Genomic DNA, 18,119 nt, shown 5'->3' on the forward strand with positions numbered 1-18,119 from the left:
TAGCACACCAGCCAGTCACAGCCAATCACAAGCCAGCGCATTCACTGCACAGGTACACCAACTTCTAGAAGTGGCACTTCCACACTAGACACATTCACGCCGCATACATCATCGCGCAGCATTCAATCACACAAGTCCGCACATACCAAACTCGCACCTGCACTCCCCACGCATCAGGAACTACCAGGGACACATACATTCCCCATGCATTCCTATGGGAAGGCAGGCCAACCTCACCACACCACGCACTTTACGCTGGGACACAGTGGTAAAGTGCGCAGAAACCAAAAATCACTATCACCAGGTCACATACCAAAAGCAAAAAGTTCAGGGGTGAACCTGCCAGAAGGGCCAAGTCCAACAGGGGGACTAAGGGGAAGCAGAGTTAACCCTGCAACGGCCCCAGCCGCGTCCCGGGGAAGCCCCGGGGCGATTGCCGATTGAGCGACCCTTAGACAGGCATAGCCCCGGGAGGAGCCAGGGGCCGCAAGGTACGTTCGAAGTGTCGATGATCAATGTGTCCTGTAATTCACACTATTTCTCGCAGCTAGCTGTGTTCTTAATCGACGCGCGAGCCAAGTGATCCACCGCCAAGAGTCACAGGCAACTTTTCGAAAACGGTCGCCCACCTGCGGGAGCAGGAGAGGTGGGAGGAAGGCGACGCCCTCCGTCCGTTCATCCATCCGTTCTTCCGTTCGTCCGTCCGTCCGTCCGTTCGATCGTCCGTCCGTTTGTTCGTCCATCCGTTCGTCCGTTCGTTCGTCCATCCGTCCGTCCGTTCGTCCGTTTGTCTGTCCGTTCGTCCGTCCGTTCGTCCGTCCGTCGCCCACGTTGCGAGACGGCCCAGGCGCCCCGTTTAAGACTTCCCCTCTGAGAGAGCCTGCCAGAAGGGCCAAGTCCAACAGGGGGACTAAGGGGAAGCAGAGCTAACCCTGCAACGGCCCCAGCCGCGTCCCGGGGAAGCCCCGGGGCGATTGCCGTTTGAGCGACCCTTAGACAGGCATAGCCCCGGGAGGAGCCAGGGGCCGCAAGGTGCGTTCGAAGTGTCGATGATCAATGTGTCCTGTAATTCACACTATTTCTCGCAGCTAGCTGTGTTCTTAATCGGCGCGCGAGCCAAGTGATCCGCCGCCAAGAGTCACAGGCAACTTTTCGAAAACGGTCGCCCACCTGCGGGAGCAGGAGAGGTGGGAGGAAGGCGACGCCCTCCGTCCGTTCATCCATCCGTTCGTCCGTTTGTCCGTCCGTCCGTCCGTCCGTTTGTTCGTCCATCCGTTCGTCCGTCTGTCCGTTCGTTCGTCCATCCGTCCGTCCGTTCGTCTGTCCGTTCGTCCGTCCGTTCGTCCGTCGCCCACGTTGCGAGACGGCCCAGGCGCCCCGTTTAAGGCTTCCCCTCTGGGAGAGCCTGCCAGAAGGGCCAAGTCCAACAGGGGGACTAAGGGGAAGCAGAGCTAACCCTGCAACTGCCCCAGCCGCGTCCCGGGGAAGCACCGGGGTGATTACCGATTGAGCGACCCTTAGACAGGCGTAGCCCGGGGAGGAACCAGGGGCCGCAAGGTGCGTTCGAAGTGTCGATGATCAATGTGTCCTGTAATTCACACTATTTCTCACAGCTAGCTGTGTTCTTAATCGACGCGCAAGCCAAGTGATCCACCGCCAAGAGTCACAGGCAACTTTTCGAAAACGGTCACCCACCTGCGGGAGCAGGAGAGGTGGGAGGAAGGTGACGCCCTCCGTCCGTTCCTCCGTCCATCTGTCCGTCCGTCCATTCGTCTGTTCGTCCGTCCGTTCACCGTCCGTTCGTCCGTCCGTCCGTCCGTCCGTCGCCCACGTGGCGAGATGGCCCAGGTGCCCCTTTAAGGCTTCCCCTCTGGGAGTCAGACTGCACCGTTAGGAGAAAAAAACATTGCCAGGCGCTCGGCCCGGGAGACCCCACCGCCCACCCACGGGCGAGGAAGGGGGCTCCCGGTGCGACGTGCGCAGGCAGCCCCGCAGCCGCCGGTCCCTCCCGGGGTAACCGGGAGGGACCGCACAAGTCTTAAAATCCCTCTGCCCGGGACCAGGCCAAACCGGGTACCTGGCAACGAGGGAGGGTCGTTCCACCAGCGCGTCAGCTGTCCGTCACCAGGCGGCCCCGAGCCATGACGGCGGGCTGGCGATCGGACCACCCCACCCTTTGCCAGGGTTGGAGGAGCCAGAAGGGAAGAGCCAGGCAGCTCCCCATCCGGCACGCCACCCACCGAGAGGTACCTGGGTCCCCTCGCAGGCCTTCGGCCCCTTCTATTTCAGGACGCCCTGCCGCGCAAGAAGGGCCGCTCCTCGGTCGCCCGGACCCCAGTCGGGCCAGGGCTCGGGCGCGAGAAGGCCCAGTCGGCACCAGGGGCTTTTGAGGGAGGGGTGGTACCAGCCCGGGATGCACTGCCATTCGGTTAACCCCCACCCCACCCCGCAATGGGGGGGTTTGTGCCGGGTGAACTTGGGTTCTGTCTCTGGGGGAAGAGGCCCGCCGAAGTCCCGGTCCTAAACCCGAGCACCCCATGCGGCCATGGAACGCTCCGCCGGCCGGGGCGCACCAGAGCAGGGCCGGGCCTTGTGCCTAGGGTGCGTGCTTGCTGGAGGCGGCCAAGGCCTTTGGGCTGGAGCCGACGGTCGCTTGGGCCGCTCCGCCGTTAATGATCCTTCCATAGGTTCACCTACGGAAGCCTTGTTTCGACTTTTATATCCTCTAGATAGTCAAGTTTCATCGTCTTTAGGTGTTGCCTCACTGTACCGTAATACCGAACCCTTGTATTGTTCTGTGTTGAAAAATCAATAAACAGAGTTTATAAAAAAAAAAAAAATGTTTGATCGTCTTCTCGGTGCTCCGCCAGGGCCGTTGCCGACCCTGGCGGGGCCAATCCGAGGACCTCACTAAACGATCCAATCGGTAGTAGCGACGGGCAGTGTGTACAAAGGGCAGGGACTTAATCAACGCGAGCTTATGACCCGCACTTACTGGGAATTCCGCGTTCATGGGAAATAATTGCAATCCCCAATCCCTATCACGAACGGGGTTCAGCGGGTTACCCGCACCTGTCGGCTTACTGTAGACACACGCTGATCCGTTCAGTGTAGCGTGCGTGCAGCCCGGACATCTAAGGGCATCACAGACCTGTTATTGCTCGATCTCATGTGGCTGAACGCCACTTGTCCCTCTAAGAAGTTGGATGTGGGTCGCGTAACCAGTTAGCATGGAGGAGTCTCCTTCGTTATCGAAATTAACCAGACAAATCGCTCCACCAACTAAGAACGGCCATCCACCACCACCTACAGAATCGAGAAAGAGCTATCAATCTTTCAATCCTTTCCGTGTCCGGGCGAAGTTTCCCATGTTGAGTCAGATTAAGCCGCAGGCTCCACTCCGGTTGGTGCCCTTCCGTCAATTCCTTTAACTTTCAGCTTTGCAACCATACTCCTCCCGGAACCCAAAGACTTTGGTTTCCCGGAAGCTGCTCGGTGGCTCATGGGAATAACGCCCCTGATCGCTAGTCGGCATCGTTTATGGTCGGAACTACGACGATATCTGATCGTCTTCGAACCTCCAACTTTCGTTCTGGATTAATGAAAACATTCTTGGCAAATGCTTCGCTTTGGTTCGACCTGCGCCGGTCCATGAATTTCACCTCTAGCGGCACAATATGAATGCCCCCGGCCGTCCCTCTCAATCATGGCCCCAGTTCCGAAAACCAACAAAATAGAACCGGAGTCCTATTCCATTATTCCTAGCTGAAGTAGTCAGGCGACCGGCCTGCTTTGAACCATCTAATTTTTTCAAAGTAAACGCTTCGGACCCCCAGGACACTCAGTCAAGAGCATCAAGGGGGCGCCAAGAGGCAGGGGCTGGCACAGGCGGGAGCTCGCCTCGCGGCAGACCGCCAGCTCGATTCCAAGATCCAACTATGAGCTTTTTAACTGCAGCAACTTTAATATATGCTATTGGAGCTGAAATTACTGCAGCTGCTGGCACCAGACTGGCCCTCCAATGGATCCTCGTTAAAGGATTTAAAGTGTACTCATTCCAAATACACGGCCTCGAAAGAGTCCTGTATTGTTATTTTTCTTCACTACTTCCCCGAGTCGGGAGTGGGTAATTTGCGGGCCTGCTGCCTTCCTTGGATGTGGTAGACGTTTCCCAGGCTTGTCAAGTTGATGGGGCAGACATCCGAATGTATCGTCGCCATCACGGGGACGTGCGATCGGCCCGAGGTTATCTAGAGACACCAAAGCGGCCGGGTGAGCCCGGATTGGTCTTGGTCTGATAAATGCACGCATCCCGGGAGGTCAGCGCTCGTCGGCATGTATTAGCTCTAGAATTACCACAGTTATCAAAGTAACAGATGGAGCGATCAAAGGAACCATAACTGATTTAATGAGCCATTCGCAGTTTCACTGTACCGGCCGTGTGTACTTGCACGTGCATGGCTTAATCTTTGAGACAAGCATATGCTACTGGCAGGATCAACCAGGTAGCCGCATCTGATGACGGGGTGCGGGCCGCATGCCCATCTCCCCGACCGTTAACCTTCGCACACGCCCTCCATCTCTCTCGAGCCTGCCAGGGGAAGGTGCCCCCCCCCCCGGGACGGGAGGGCTCGCTGGAGGGGTGTGGAGCGGTGTGGTCGCATGGGCACCGGCAGGCCCAGCCATCTCCCCAGGGAGGGAGAGGCGGGCTGAGGCGCAGCCTGAGCGAGACGCAGGGGTGCCGGAGCCTGGCGGCGGCAGCACCCCTCGGAACGGTCGTTGCGAGCTTCTGTGGAAATGTGCTGGGCAGTGAGGGGTGACGGTGTGGCACACGGGGCCTACGGACCTGCTGGGCAGCAGCATCCAAGGGCCTCCTACAGCATCCAAGTGGTCTGACCCGACCCCTCCAGCTCGGGTCAGACCACTGGGGGGCACAAGCTGCCGGGGCCACTCAGCCTTCACTCTGCTGGGTGTAAAGGGCCTCCCGCCAGGCGGCAGGCCCTCGAGATGGTCAGTCCATGCGGGGTGGAAGCTCTTTGCCTGAAACAACAGCCGAGGCTGGCCAAGCAGTCTATCCCTAAACAGACCGAGAGTGCCCAATCGATCAGAGTTCAGCCGGTGCATCCCCTGGCAGGCCGTCCTGCACAGGGGTATGCTGGCTTAGCATCCTCTGCCTGCCCGCTCCGGGGGCAAGCAGACTCTGAAAAAAAGGCCCATCGGGTAGGGGCCCGAGAGGCAGGTGCGTTTCCGGGCCCCGGAGGGCAGGCCCAGGTTCTGCCTGCCCCCGTCTTGGCATCGCCGGACCTCACGGAGGTCTGCCTGAGCAAACTCGGAGAAAAAGGACCATCGGCAAGGGGCTCAGCGGCAGGTGCGTACCTGGGGGCGGGCCCGGGTCCTGCCTTCCCTCGATTCAGAATCGCCAGACCTCACAGAGGTCTGACTGACCCTCTCCCCAGTAATCTGGATGAAAATGACCCCCTTTCTTGTAATACGTGCACACGAGGTGACACGAGGGGGACTGGGCCCAGGGCCGGAGCACCAGACACGGGGCCCGGCCGGGCCCCTGGACCCAGCCGGGGCTCCTAGGCCCAGAGGCGTAGGGGAAGCGGACTCCGTCCCGGGCACCCTGCCACGCGGCAGGACCAAGGACGGAGCCCGGGGTGGGGAGGCCACCCTCCCTGGGGCCCTCAGGGGCCCGGATGTGGCTCCTGAACCCAGCCAAGCAAGGGGAGGCTGCCTGGGCACCACGGTACCCTGACCCGGGCACGGCTGGGACCCTGGACCCAGCCAGGGCTCCAAGGCCCAGAGACGCAGGCGAAGCCTCCCCGGACCTGCCGGACCCCATCAAGGGTACCCTGCCATGCGGCAGGACCCAGCACGGAGCCCGGGGTGGGGAGGCCACCCTCCCCAGGGGCCCCTGACCCTCAGGGGCCCCGGACGGAGCTCCTGAACCCAGCCAAGCAAGGGGAGGCTGCCCGGGCACCACGGAACCCCGACCCGGGCCTTTGGCAGTGCAGCAGGCAGGGGGATGGCCCAGGGCCAGAGCACCCGACCCAGGGCACGGCCGGGCCCCTGGACCCAGCCGGGGCTCCCAGGCCCAGAGGCGCAGGGGAAGCCTCCTCGGGCCTGTCGGACCCCGTCCCGGGCACCCTGCTACACGGCAGGACCCAGGACGGAGCCAGGGGTGGGGAGGCCACCCTCCCCCGGGGGCCCCTGATCCTCCGGGGCCACGGCCGGAGCTCCTGAACCCAGCCAGCCAAACAAGGGGAGGCTGCCTGGGCACCACAGAACCCCGACCCGGGCCTTTGGCAGTGCAGCAGGCCGAGGGGCGGGGAGCAGGGCCCAGGGCCCGAGCACCCGACCCGAGGCCCCGGCCGGGCCCGTGGACCCAGTCGGGGCTTCCAGGCCCGGAGGTGCAGGGGAAGCTTCCTCAGGCCCGCCAGACACCATCCCGGGCACCCTGCCATGCGGCAGGACCGCGGACGGAGCCCGTGGTGGGGAGGCCACCCTCCCCGGGGCCCTCAGGGGCCCTGGACGGTGCTCCTGAACCCAGCCAAGCAAGGGGAGGCTCCCCGGGCACCACGGAACCTCGTCCCGGGGCTTTGGCAGTGGCGCAGGCTGGGGGACAGGGCCCGCGGCCGGAGCACCCGACCCGGGGCCCGGCAGGGCCCCTGGACCCAGCCAGGGCTCCCAGGCCCAGAGGCGCAGGGGTAGCCTCCCTGGGCCCTCCAGACTCCGTCCCGGGCACCCTGCCACACGGCAGGATCCAAGAGAGAGCTCGGGGTGGTGAGGACGCCCTCCCCGGGCCCTCAGGTGCCCCGACCGGAGCTCCTGAACCCAGCCAAGCAAGGGGAGGCTCCCCGGGCACCACAGTACCCTGTCCCGGGCCTTTGGCAGTCCGGCAGGCCAGGGGGGCAAGGCCCGGGGACCAAGCACCCGACCCGGAGCCCGGCCGGGCCCTTGGACCCAGCCGGGGCTCCCAGGCCCGGAGGCGCAGGGGACTCCTCCCCGGGCCCTCCGGACCCTGTCCCGGGCACCCTGCCACGCAGCGGGACTCAGGACAGAGCCCGGGGTGGGAATGCCTCCCTCCTCCAGGGCCCTCAGGGGCCCTGGTCGGAGCTCCTGAACCCAGCCAAGCAAGCCTGGAACCCTGACCCGGCCTTTGGCAGTGTGGCAGGCCGTGGGATTGGGCCCAGGGCCGGAGCACCCGACCCGGGGCCCAACCGGGCCCCAGGTCCCGGGCACCCTGCCGCGCGGCAGGACCAAGGACAGAGCCGAGGGTGGGGAGGCTGCCCTCCCCGGGGCCCCTGGACCCATCCCATCAGGGGGAGTCTCCGCGGGCCTGCGGGATCCCATCCAGGGCATCCTGCCACGCGGCAGGCCCAGGGACAGACCCAGGGCTGGGGCGGCATCCTGGCCCGTCCAGCTGCCGTCGGAGGACCGCTAGGCCGAGAGGGATCCCAGAGTACCTTGTCCCTATTAATTCGGAGAAAGGCTACCCCTCTTTCTGGGAACCTGTGCGCACCGCAAGGCCCTGGGGACCCTAGGCGTGAACATGCCCGACCTCCTGGAGACCTGGCTGGGATCCGGAAGGCGGATGGCACCTCATCGAGACTTCCAGGGAAGCCTGGCCATCTGGTCGCCCCATAGGATAGCATACGGGTGCGACCAGATGGCCGAGGGGAGGGGTGCGACCAGATGGCCGAGGGGAGGGGTGCGACCAGATGGCCGAGGAGAGGGGTGCGACCAGATGGCCGCGACCGAAAGGACTCCCATCTGCCTGCCCCGAGGCCTTCACGGTAGGGCTCCCACCTGCCCACACAGGGCTCGGAGAGACCCCGGCTGCTGGGCCTCAGGCGCAGGTGGGGCTGCCGGAGCTCTCGGGCCCAGACACCTGGGGGAGGACTGCCCGGGACCCATGGAGCCCGTCCCGGGCACTTTGCCACGCCGCGGGCCAGTGGAGGGAGCCCCAGATGCCTAGGGAGGTGTTGCCCGGGCACAGCCATTCTGGTCCCCGGCAGAGAACCTCCAGCCCAGGCGGGGTGTCCCGGCATACCCTGCCCCTATTAATCCGGAGGAAGGCTACCCCTCTTACTGGGAAATCGCGCACACCGAGTGACGAGGGGACCCAGGGCGCAGGGGTGCACAACCTCATGGAGCCCTCGCTGGGATCGGGGAGGCGAATGGCCCCTCATTTGGACTTCCAGGGAAGCCCAGCCATCTGGTCGCCCCATTGCAAAGCATTGGGTGCGACCAGATGGCCAATGGGAAAGGTGCGACCAGATGGCCGTGACTGAAATTGCGCCAATCTGCCTGCCCCGAGCCTTTGCAGGAGTGCTCCCGCCTGCCCTTGCAGGACTCGGGGCTGCAGGGCTCAGGGGCGGCAGGGCTCCGGGGATGCAGGGCTCGGGCTTGGGGGCTGCAGGGCTCCGGGGAGCTCTCAAAACCACATGCTGGGCCTCAGGCACGGGGAGGACCTCCGGAGCTTTCAGACCCGGGGGGGGGGGGACTGCCCGGGACCCATGGAGCCCGTCCCGGGCACGGTGCCACGCCGTGGGCCGGATCCCCCGGACAGAGGAGAGGGGTTGTCCCAGCATAGCCTATCTGGTCACCGGCAGAGAACCGCCACCCCGGGAGGGGTGTCCCATGATTCCCCTGCCCCTAGTAATATGGAGAAAGGCTACCCCTCTTTCTGGGAACCTGCGCTAACCGTGAGGCTCAGGGGACTCTAAGCACCTCATCAGGACTTCCAGGGAAGCCCGGCCATCTGGTCGCCCCATAGGAAAGCATTGGGTGCGACCAGATGGCCGAGGGGAGAGGTGTGACCAGATGTCCGGGACCGAAAGGACTCCCATCTGCAAGGCCCGTGGCCTTAGCTGGTAGGGCTCCCGCCTGCCCACGCATGACGGGGCTCAGGGTCTCTCGGGCCCGGACACCCGGGGGAGGACTGCCCGGGACCCATGGAGCCCGTCCCGGGCACTCGGCCATGCCGTTGGCCCTGGAGGGAGCCCCGGACGCCTGGGGGAAGACTGCCGGGGACCTATGGAGCCCGTCTTGGGCACTCGGCCATGCCGTTGGCCCTGGGGGAGAGAGCCCCAGACACCCGGGGAGGTGTTGCCCAGGCATAGCCCATCTGGTCCCCGGCAGAGAACCACCAGCCCGGGAGGAGTGTCTGGGCATACCCTGCCCCTTGTAATCCAGAAGAAGGCAACCCCTCTTTCTTGGAACCCGCGCGCACCGAGTAACGAAGGGGACCCAGGGCGCGGATGTGCCCGACTTCCTGGAGCCATCGCTGGGATCAGGGAGGCAAATGAAACCTCATCGGGACTTCCAGGGAAGCCGGGCCATCTGGTCGCCTCATTGGAAAGCATTGGGTGCGACCAGATGGCCGAGGGGATAGGTGCGACCAGATGGCAGGGACCGAAGGGACTCCCAGCTTCCCACACCGAGCCTTCGCGGTAGGGCTCCCGCCTGCCCACGCACGGCAGGGCTCAGGGGCTCTCAGGCCAGGACACCCGGAAGAGGACTGCCCGGGACCCATGGAGCCCATCCCGGCCACTCAGCCACGCCGTTGGCCCTGGAGAAGGGAGCCCCAGACGCCCGGGGGAGGACTGCCCGGGACCCATGGAGCCTGTCCCGGCCAATCGGCCCTGCAGTTGGCCCTGGAGGAGGGAGCCCAGGGGAGAACTGCCCGGGACCCATGGAGCCCGTCCCGAGCACTCGGCCATGCCGCTGGCCCTGGAGCAGGGAGCCCCGGACACCCGGAGGAGGGAGCCCCAGACACCCGGGGGAGGACTGCCCTGGACCCATGGAGTCCGTCCCGGGCACTCGGCCATGCCGCTGGCCCTGGAGCAGGGAGCCCCGGATGCCCGGGGAGGTGTTGCCCAGGCATAGCCCATCTGGTCCCCGGCAGAGAATTGCCAGCCCAGGAGGAGTGTCCGGGCATACCCTGCACCTAGTAATCCAGAGGAAGGCTACCCCCTCTTTCTTGGTACCGGCGCACACCGAGTGAGGGAGGGGACCCAGGGCGCGGAGGCGCCCGACCTCCTGGAGCCCTTTCTGGGATCAGAGAGGCAAATTGCACCTCATAGGGACTTCCAGGGAAGACCGGCCATCTGGTCGCCCCGTTGGAAAGCATTGCGTGTGACCAGATGGCCGAGGGGAAAGGTGCAACCAGATGGCTGGGACCGAAAGAACTCCCAGCTGCCTATCCGAGCCTTTACGGGAGGGCTCCCACCCCGCCTGCCCTTGTAAGGGTCTGGGGCTGCAGGGCTCCGGGGAGCTCTGAAACCACGCGCTGGGCCTCAGGCAGGGGGAGGACCACTGGAGCTCTCGGGCTGGGGACCTCCGGAGCTTTCAGGCCTGGACACCCGGGGGGAGGACTGCCCGGGACCCATGGAGCCCGTCCCGGGCACGGTGCCACGCCGTGGGCCGGCGCCCCCCGGACAGAGGAGAGGTGTTGTCCCAGTTTAGCCCATCTGGTCACCGGCAGAGAACCGCCAACCCGGGAGGGGTGTCCCATGCATTCCCTGCCCCTAGTAATCCGGAAAAAGGCTACCGCTCTTTCTGGGAACCTGCGCGCACCGTGAGGCTCAGCGGACCCTAGGCGGGAACGCGCCCAACCTCCTGGAGCCCTGGCTGGGATCCGGGAGGCGAATGGCACCTCATCGGGACTTCCAGGGAAGCCCGGCCATCTGGTCGCCCCATAGGAAAGCATTGGGAGCAACCATATAGCCGAGGGGAGAGGTGCGACCAGATGGCTGGGACCGAAAGGGACTCCCATCTGCAAGCCCCGAGGCCTTCACGGTAGGGCTCCCGCCTGCCCACGCAGGATGGGGCTCAGGGGCTCTCAGGCCCGGACACCCGGGGGAGGACTGCCCGGGACACATGGAGCCCGCCCCGGCCACTCGGCCATGCCGTTGGCCCTGGAGGAGGGAGCCCCAAACACCCGGGGAGGACTGCCCGGGACCCAAGGAGCCTGTCCCGGGCACTCGGGCATGCCGTTGGCCCTGGAGGAGGGAGCCCGGACGAGGACTGCCCGGGACCCATGGAGCCCGTCCCGGGCACTCGGCTATGCAGTTGGCCCTGGAGGAGGGAGCCCAGGGGAGAACTACCCGGGACCCAAGGAGCCCGTCCCGGGCACTCGGCCATGCCATGCCGTTGGCCCTGGAGGGAGCGAGCCCTGGACACCCGGGGGAGAACTGACCGGGACCCATTGAGCCCGTCCCTGGCACTCTGCCATGCCGTTGGCCCTGGAGGAGGGAGCCCCAGACGCCCGGGGAGGGGTTGCCCAGGCATAGCCCATCGGGTCCCCTGCAGAGAACCGCCAGCCAAGGAGGAGTTTCCGGGCATACCCTGCCCCTAGTAATCCGGAGGAAGGCTACCCCCTCTTTCTTGGAACCCGTGCGCACAGAGTGACGGAGGGGACCCAGGGCGCAAAGGCGCCCGACCTCCTGGAGCCCTTGCTGGGATCGGGGAGGCAAATGGCACCTCATCAGGACTTCCAGGGAAGACCGGCCATCTGGTCACCCCATTGGAAAGCATTGCATGCGACCAGATGGCCGGGACAGAAAGAACTCCCAGCTGCCTACCCAAGCCTTCACGGGAGGGCCCCCACCCCGCCTGCTCTTGAAAGGCTCCGGGGCTGCAGGGCTCGGGGGCTGCGGGGCTCGGAGGCTGCGGGGCTCGGAGGCTGCGGGGCTCGGAGGCTCCGGGGCTGCAGGGCTCCGGGGCTGCAGGGCTCCGGGGCTGCAGGGCTCCGGGGCTGCAGGGCTCCGAGGCTGCGGGGCTTCAGGGCTGCGGGCCTACAGGGCTCCGGGGGCTCGGAAACCCCACGCTGGGCCTCAGGCATGGGGAGGACCGCAAGCGCTCCTGGGGCCCAGCTGCCAGGGGGAGGACTGCCCGGGAGCCTTGCAGGTCTCCGGGGCGCTGCACCAGGGACCCTTGTCCTGGGCAGATAGACTCTTGGCAGGCCGTAGGACGGGGGCTACCAAACCCAGGCCCCGGGCCGGTTCCTGCTTTCCAACCCAACCAGGCCGGGGAGATCAGGGAGTCTGCCCAGGCACGAGGGAACCCTGTTCTGGGCACACAGACCCTCAGGACGTGCCCTCGTTTTCCACACATTTTTTCCAAAATTCTACTTATTGTGCGTAGTGGCGCTACGCAAACTACGCCCAGCCCTACAGACAAGTAGGCCTTGACCGTTGCTACTGCACAACCTTGCTAAGGAAAGATAGAAACTGAGAATATCAGACAAATGGGCTCGTAAAGGATCAGTGTACAAGTTACTTACCTTCAGTAACGATGTATCTGGTAGAGACGTTGTCTAGCCGCAGATTCCTTAACTTAGAATATCCCCAGGCATCAGACTGGATCCAAATTTGTTTTGCAGCAGCACCTCTGCGCACTGGGGGACGGCACCACATGACCTGCCCTAACGTCGTTCACGTACGTGACGTCAGCGAGGTCATATAAGTCCCTCCCGGCGTGCTGACGTCAATTTTCTTCGGAGAAACTTTTCCGCAGCACAACGAGGAGTCACCAACAAAAACTGTGAAAGTATGGGAACAGTGTGCGAAGGATGAAAATCTGTGAAATAAAGCTGGAGGATGGTGCAAGACACCACCATAAAAGACAGAATCAGATACTGTCTACACATTAGTGAAAAAGCGGCAGTGGAACAAAGCTGTGAGAAAGAACCCCGCAAAGCAAAGCGTAGATCTTTCCCCACGTGTGAGCAACAAGGGAAGAATATCTCAACAGACAGAAATAGACCGGTATTATCATGTAGAAGTGTGCCATCCAGCAAGGACGGAGCACAGAAGCAACAACAATTCACTGCAGGAAGGTATGAAAAGACTGCCGCTTCCCCTATAGAAAAGGGGGTCTGAAACAGAGCTCAACAGATCCCCAAAGAAGACGACTATAGAGGAGGAAAGAGCCCTGAGTTAACAGAAAAGGCAGGAGGGAGGGAAGGCAGCAGGAGAAGAAGAGAATAAAAAGATGAATCTCCTAATGAAGGTGAATCAAAAGGCACCATCTTACAGGAAAGAAGCCCCTTAGAGGGAGTCAGCCGCATACGGCAATTCTCAAAGGGGCGCTACAATGTGAGCACTTGTGAAAGAAAAAACAATGGCAACTGAAAAGAGGCAAGTGGAGAAACCCACTTGGCAAGGTCCTCGCAGAACGGGGAGGATGGATGGGTGTTAACGCGGCTAGACAACGTCTCTACCAGATACATCGTAACCGAAGGTAAGTAACTCGTACATCTGATAGACATCTAGCCTCAGATTCCTTAACTTAGAATAGATACCACAGCCATACCCCATTGATGAGGTGGATTTGCAATAGATCAACAGAAAGTGCCCAAATCACTGAGCCGACAACAGAGTGAGGGACAATGGGGAAGGCTGTGGCGGAACAGCAACCCAAATAGCTCGGAAGAGCAAAAGATAACGGGAGACAAGACATCTAAAAAATGCCAGAACGGTGCTACATCATACTCGTACAAGTATGAGATGTAGAAACGGCACTAGCCGCATACTAGAACAAAAGAGATAGATAGAGGGAGAGAGAGAGAGAGAGAGAGAGAGAGAGAGAGAGAGTCCAGAACGAAGGAGGAAGAAGGACCCCTCTCAGCTTAATGATGCACTATGTGGATACCAACCAAAGGTTGAGGAAAACAAGAAGAGATGCAACCAGAGCCTACCAGGCTAGGGAAGGAAGGCCGGAGAGGCTACAGCCAGGAACCAAAGGGCAAGAGGTAGGAACTGAGCAACATCGTAGAAGTACAGGCGGGAACCAGAAACACGCGCAGTGCACACCTAGTCACCAAAAGTGGGGACAGGGGCGAACCGTATCAACCTGAAGCTCGCTGATGCAGGCCATCACTGAAACAAGCACAGAGCAGACAGCCACAGAGACAACAAGGTGGCATAGCTAAAATGAGCATAGGACTTCCCAACCAGGCAGTCTGAAGACTAGGGTGAGAACTAACTCACTAAATATAGAGATGCAGGGTGCAGAACCTGGGACGACCGGCAGCAGAAGGGCTGCTCCGCAGGTACAGCCGATATAGTGTAGAGCGATACCCAATGAAAGGGGCACATACGAAGGAAGTGGCAGCAGAGGCACCAGAGAACCAATAGGAGCTGTTTAAAAGAAACGTGTATAAATGTAAAAAGGATCTCAGAATTCTTCACCACATCCTCCGACTATGAGTGAAACTTAACCCTCTTTCAGAAAGAGAGATATAATTCAGCATCTGAACACAAAGAAGGGAGCAGCATAAAGCTAGAGGACCACCCCACGGGGTGGGACGCAAAAGGGAACCTATTGCTGAAGATGCAGTAAAAGCAACGAAGTGCACTTAAGTGTACTGAAAGACACACTGCCGAGCAGAACTAGGGCAATCCGAGTGCAGCCGTGAAAAGCTCCCTGACACACGGAGACATAGGACCAGACCTCGCAGCAGCGAAGGGAGGTGGGGATGTAGGGAGAAGGGTACCCATGGCAACCTGTATATATACGTTTTAAAAAAGTATCCCCCTGCGAGGACGCACTTGAGGAAATAGGCGAACTCTGCACATTGAAGCAGCTTTCTTTATTTCATATACATTTCTTACTTTTAAACAACCTCAGGTAGGTCACTCCCACTGGTAAACAGGATTCACAAAGCAAACCGGAGTCCAGGACTTGAAGCTCACCAGAGAGCGAAATTATGCAAATTAAAGAATGTTCAAGTGGCGGAATCCACCAGAGGATATAATTAGTGAAGTGGTGAAACTACGAGTCCCAGAAGTCTGTTTACACTAATTTGCCAACCAGAGGGAGTGACCTACCTGAGGTTGTTTAAAAGTAAGAAGAGACTCGGTTTCCACTTCATTTCCAGCCTGCTGACATTGCAGTGAGCCCGTGAGCAAGGAGCAGGAGCTCCGAAACGCGTTGGGCTATTCATTTAACAAGCTCTGTGATGTCCGGTTATATGAAATAAAGAAAGCTGCTTCAATGTGCAGAGTTCGTCTGTTTCCTCAAGTGCGTCCTCGCAGGGGGATTCTTTGTTAAAACACATACATACATATATATATATATATATATATATATATATATTCACTGAAAAAACCATAGGTTATAGACCATATATAGTTAGGAATTAGCATTTAAAAAACCTTATTTTACTCACACAAAACCATTGAAATTCCATATATAGTTAGTTGCACTAACTATATATCGCGCACCCGCAATCCACTGCTGATCATGTCACATATTACATCATTCATGACATGGTCAGTGACATCACTGATGATATCACTGATGACATCACTGATGACATCACTGATGACATCACTGATGACATCACTGATGACATCTCAAATGACATCACTGATGACTACATCCAGTGACTGTATAATTCTGTAAAGTTAAAATATGTCTTACATATTGAAGAATGAGTGGATGTATAAGTGTCTTGATGAAGGATTTAGTAGGGGCATGGCTGACTGTATGAGTGACTGATTAAATGTGTCTCACTGAGTGCATGGGTTAGTGACTAAACTGTCTTAATTTGTGCATCATTATGTCTGTTGTTCTGTAAACTGCTGCATGTGTTGATCATTAGCTATATGATTAACTGTATGGGTTATTGATTGGTTGCCCAAGCATTTGTATGGGAGACTGAGTGTGTGTCTGGGTGGCTGGGAGGTGTATGACTCTCTGCATAGATGTGTGAGCAGTTGATTGACTAGATGTATGGGTTCAAAAGTGCATGTGGAAACAGCTGTATGGGCGGTTGACTGTGTGCATGAGTGTATTGGTGAGTGAATGGATATCTCAGTGCTACATGTCAAAGTAAGTACATATGTAAAACACAGTACATGTGAGAGTTGACATATATAAATAACTGTGCATAAGAGCCAGTGAATGTGTGAGTGGCTGTATGGATCATTGTGAACTTGTATCCAGGATTGTATAAGTGAGTAAATATGTTTTAGTATATGTTTGAATAAGTAAGGTGTGTATAACTGTATAGTTGAGGAAATGGAGGTGTGATTGATTCTTTGCATGACTGACTAAGTGTCTGAGTAACTCCATGGATGAGTGACAGTCTGTGAGTGTCTGTTTACACTGAGTGTATCTAAGGTTATATTAGAGTCTGAAGAGGTTCATCGTATTATCACATGAATGATGTCATCAGTGATGTGATCAGTAATGTCAAATGAGATGTCATCAGTGATGTCATTTGAGATGTCATCAGTGATGTCATCAGTGATGTCATTTGAGATGTCATCAGTGATGTCATCAGTGATGTCATTTGAGATGTCATCAGTGATGTCATCAGTGATGTCACTGACCATGTCATGAATGATGTAATATGTGACATGATCAGCAGTGGATTGCGGGTGCGCGATATATAGTTAGTGCAACTAACTATATATGGAATTTCAATGGTTTTGTGTGAGTAAAATAAGGTTTTTTAAATGCTAATTCCTAACTATATATGGTCTATAACCTATGGTTTTTTCAGTGAATTTTCAAGGTTTTGTAAATGCTAATTCCTAACTATATATGGTCTATAACCTATGGTTTTTTCAGTGAATTTCAATGGTTTTTTAATAGCAAATATCATAAGCTGTCGAATGTCAAGTACGTGGTAAGTGAAAACATTTTCGTGTTTATGCACACTGATCTGCTTTGAATGGTGCCCCCCCCCCCCTCATTTCTATTAGGAGTACTCTCTCTTTGCAGATAGTGAAAGGTAGTTAACGCAGGCCTTTGCCCCCGTTGTAATCCGTCGTGCCTGCTTCTCTCTCCATTTGATTGATTGTTATCCAAGTATTTACTGTTTTAGAATTAGTTCTCTTTGGTTCATTCTCTATTTACAAACAAACACAGAGTCGCAATACTCTGTTTAGTCTTTGCAGATAACGAAAAATCGTGTAAAAAAAAAAAGAAAAGTAATCGAGCAAAATCAGTAGGCCACTAATGGGATCTCTTTTTGACCTCGCTAAAATAGAAACATTAGGAACAACCCCTCATGACAAATACAAAACTAGTGAGATGAACTGAACTCCACACAATGATGGCTGCAAAACAGCTCGGCTCCGCCACCCACCCCGCCCAAAATAACGATAAAGAGCGGCTGCCATGATTGGTTGCGGAATGGCCACGACGGAGCTACGAAATGGTGCTGCTCTCATGCTAACCCCAGCTTCAGTCTGAAACATCCAGAAACACTGTAGACTACCAATTCGATCAGTTCCAGTAGCGCCCCAATGTAACCCGGTAGAGAAGAACTAGCCCTCCCCTCTTTGACTGATGGTTCTTGTTGCCTGTCCCTTCTGTTGTCATTTAACAGAACTATTTAGCCTGCTGAAAGGGGTTGTGTTCCGACCGCTGGTTGGTGGAGACATTTTGACTATATTCTGGACCTGCGTTGTCGCGTAATGCGTCATATGACGCGCCGCGTTAGCGCATCCGGAAGTCATCCGGGGCGCGCAGCGCGTAACGTAAGCATAACAAGTCATGTGACTTGTTAATAAAACTTTTCATTGGTTCATTTTACTTTTCTTATTGTAATGATGAAAGGCTTGGTCATATGACCTAAAAATTACGCTTTTCATTACTTCCGAACATTATTTTTTCTTAAATATATGTTATAATGTTCCAGGCTAATGTACTTTCCCGGAAATTTTACAACTGTCCTGCAAGTAAAATATATTCTTTTTTCGAGAAAAAGAGCGTTTCTTCGTCCCATGACGGAGCCGTTGAGCAAAAGAGGGTCGACCTGCTGTCTTAGTCGCCGATACGCCTGAATATGAGATTCTTATCGATCACTTTATGTTGCAGGAATAGAAAACACAACAGCCCTTGACCATTTATCTTTACTGCGTTCCTTCGTATTATACCTTTTACCCTTCATGTAATTGGTCTGCTTTATTTCACTTGCCTTTTAATGATTCTAAAACAGTGACTATTATTAAAAACTTTACCAATGTATATACTACTACCATGTTTTCTTTTAAAAACCTTTATTGTGAAAATTTCATTATACAAATACGAGCCTATAACCACGTGGGCCTGCCACGGAGCAAACTGTAATCGTATATGATGAATAGACATTT

General features: G+C 57.7%; 3 non-coding genes and 1 pseudogene across 3 annotated transcripts; all 4 read right to left on the minus strand.

Moving 5' to 3' along the window:
- Window positions 1-445: 445 nt before the first annotated feature.
- LOC144786283 (5.8S ribosomal RNA) lies at window positions 446-599 on the minus strand. The gene has a single exon (XR_013602107.1). It is a non-coding gene; the product is annotated as a 5.8S ribosomal RNA (ribosomal RNA).
- Window positions 600-986: 387 nt separating this feature from the next.
- Window positions 987-1,140, minus strand: LOC144786284 (5.8S ribosomal RNA). Its single transcript, XR_013602108.1, has one exon. It is a non-coding gene; the product is annotated as a 5.8S ribosomal RNA (ribosomal RNA).
- Window positions 1,141-1,511: 371 nt separating this feature from the next.
- On the minus strand, window positions 1,512-1,665 carry LOC144786286 (5.8S ribosomal RNA). The gene has a single exon (XR_013602110.1). It is a non-coding gene; the product is annotated as a 5.8S ribosomal RNA (ribosomal RNA).
- A 1,005-nt stretch (window positions 1,666-2,670) lies between these two features.
- On the minus strand, window positions 2,671-4,508 carry LOC144786408 (18S ribosomal RNA; annotated as a pseudogene).
- Window positions 4,509-18,119: the final 13,611 nt, after the last annotated feature.

The sequence above is a fragment of the Lissotriton helveticus genome, chromosome 10 (genome assembly GCF_964261635.1).
Source record: "Lissotriton helveticus chromosome 10, aLisHel1.1, whole genome shotgun sequence".
NCBI lineage: Eukaryota > Metazoa > Chordata > Amphibia > Caudata > Salamandridae > Lissotriton > Lissotriton helveticus.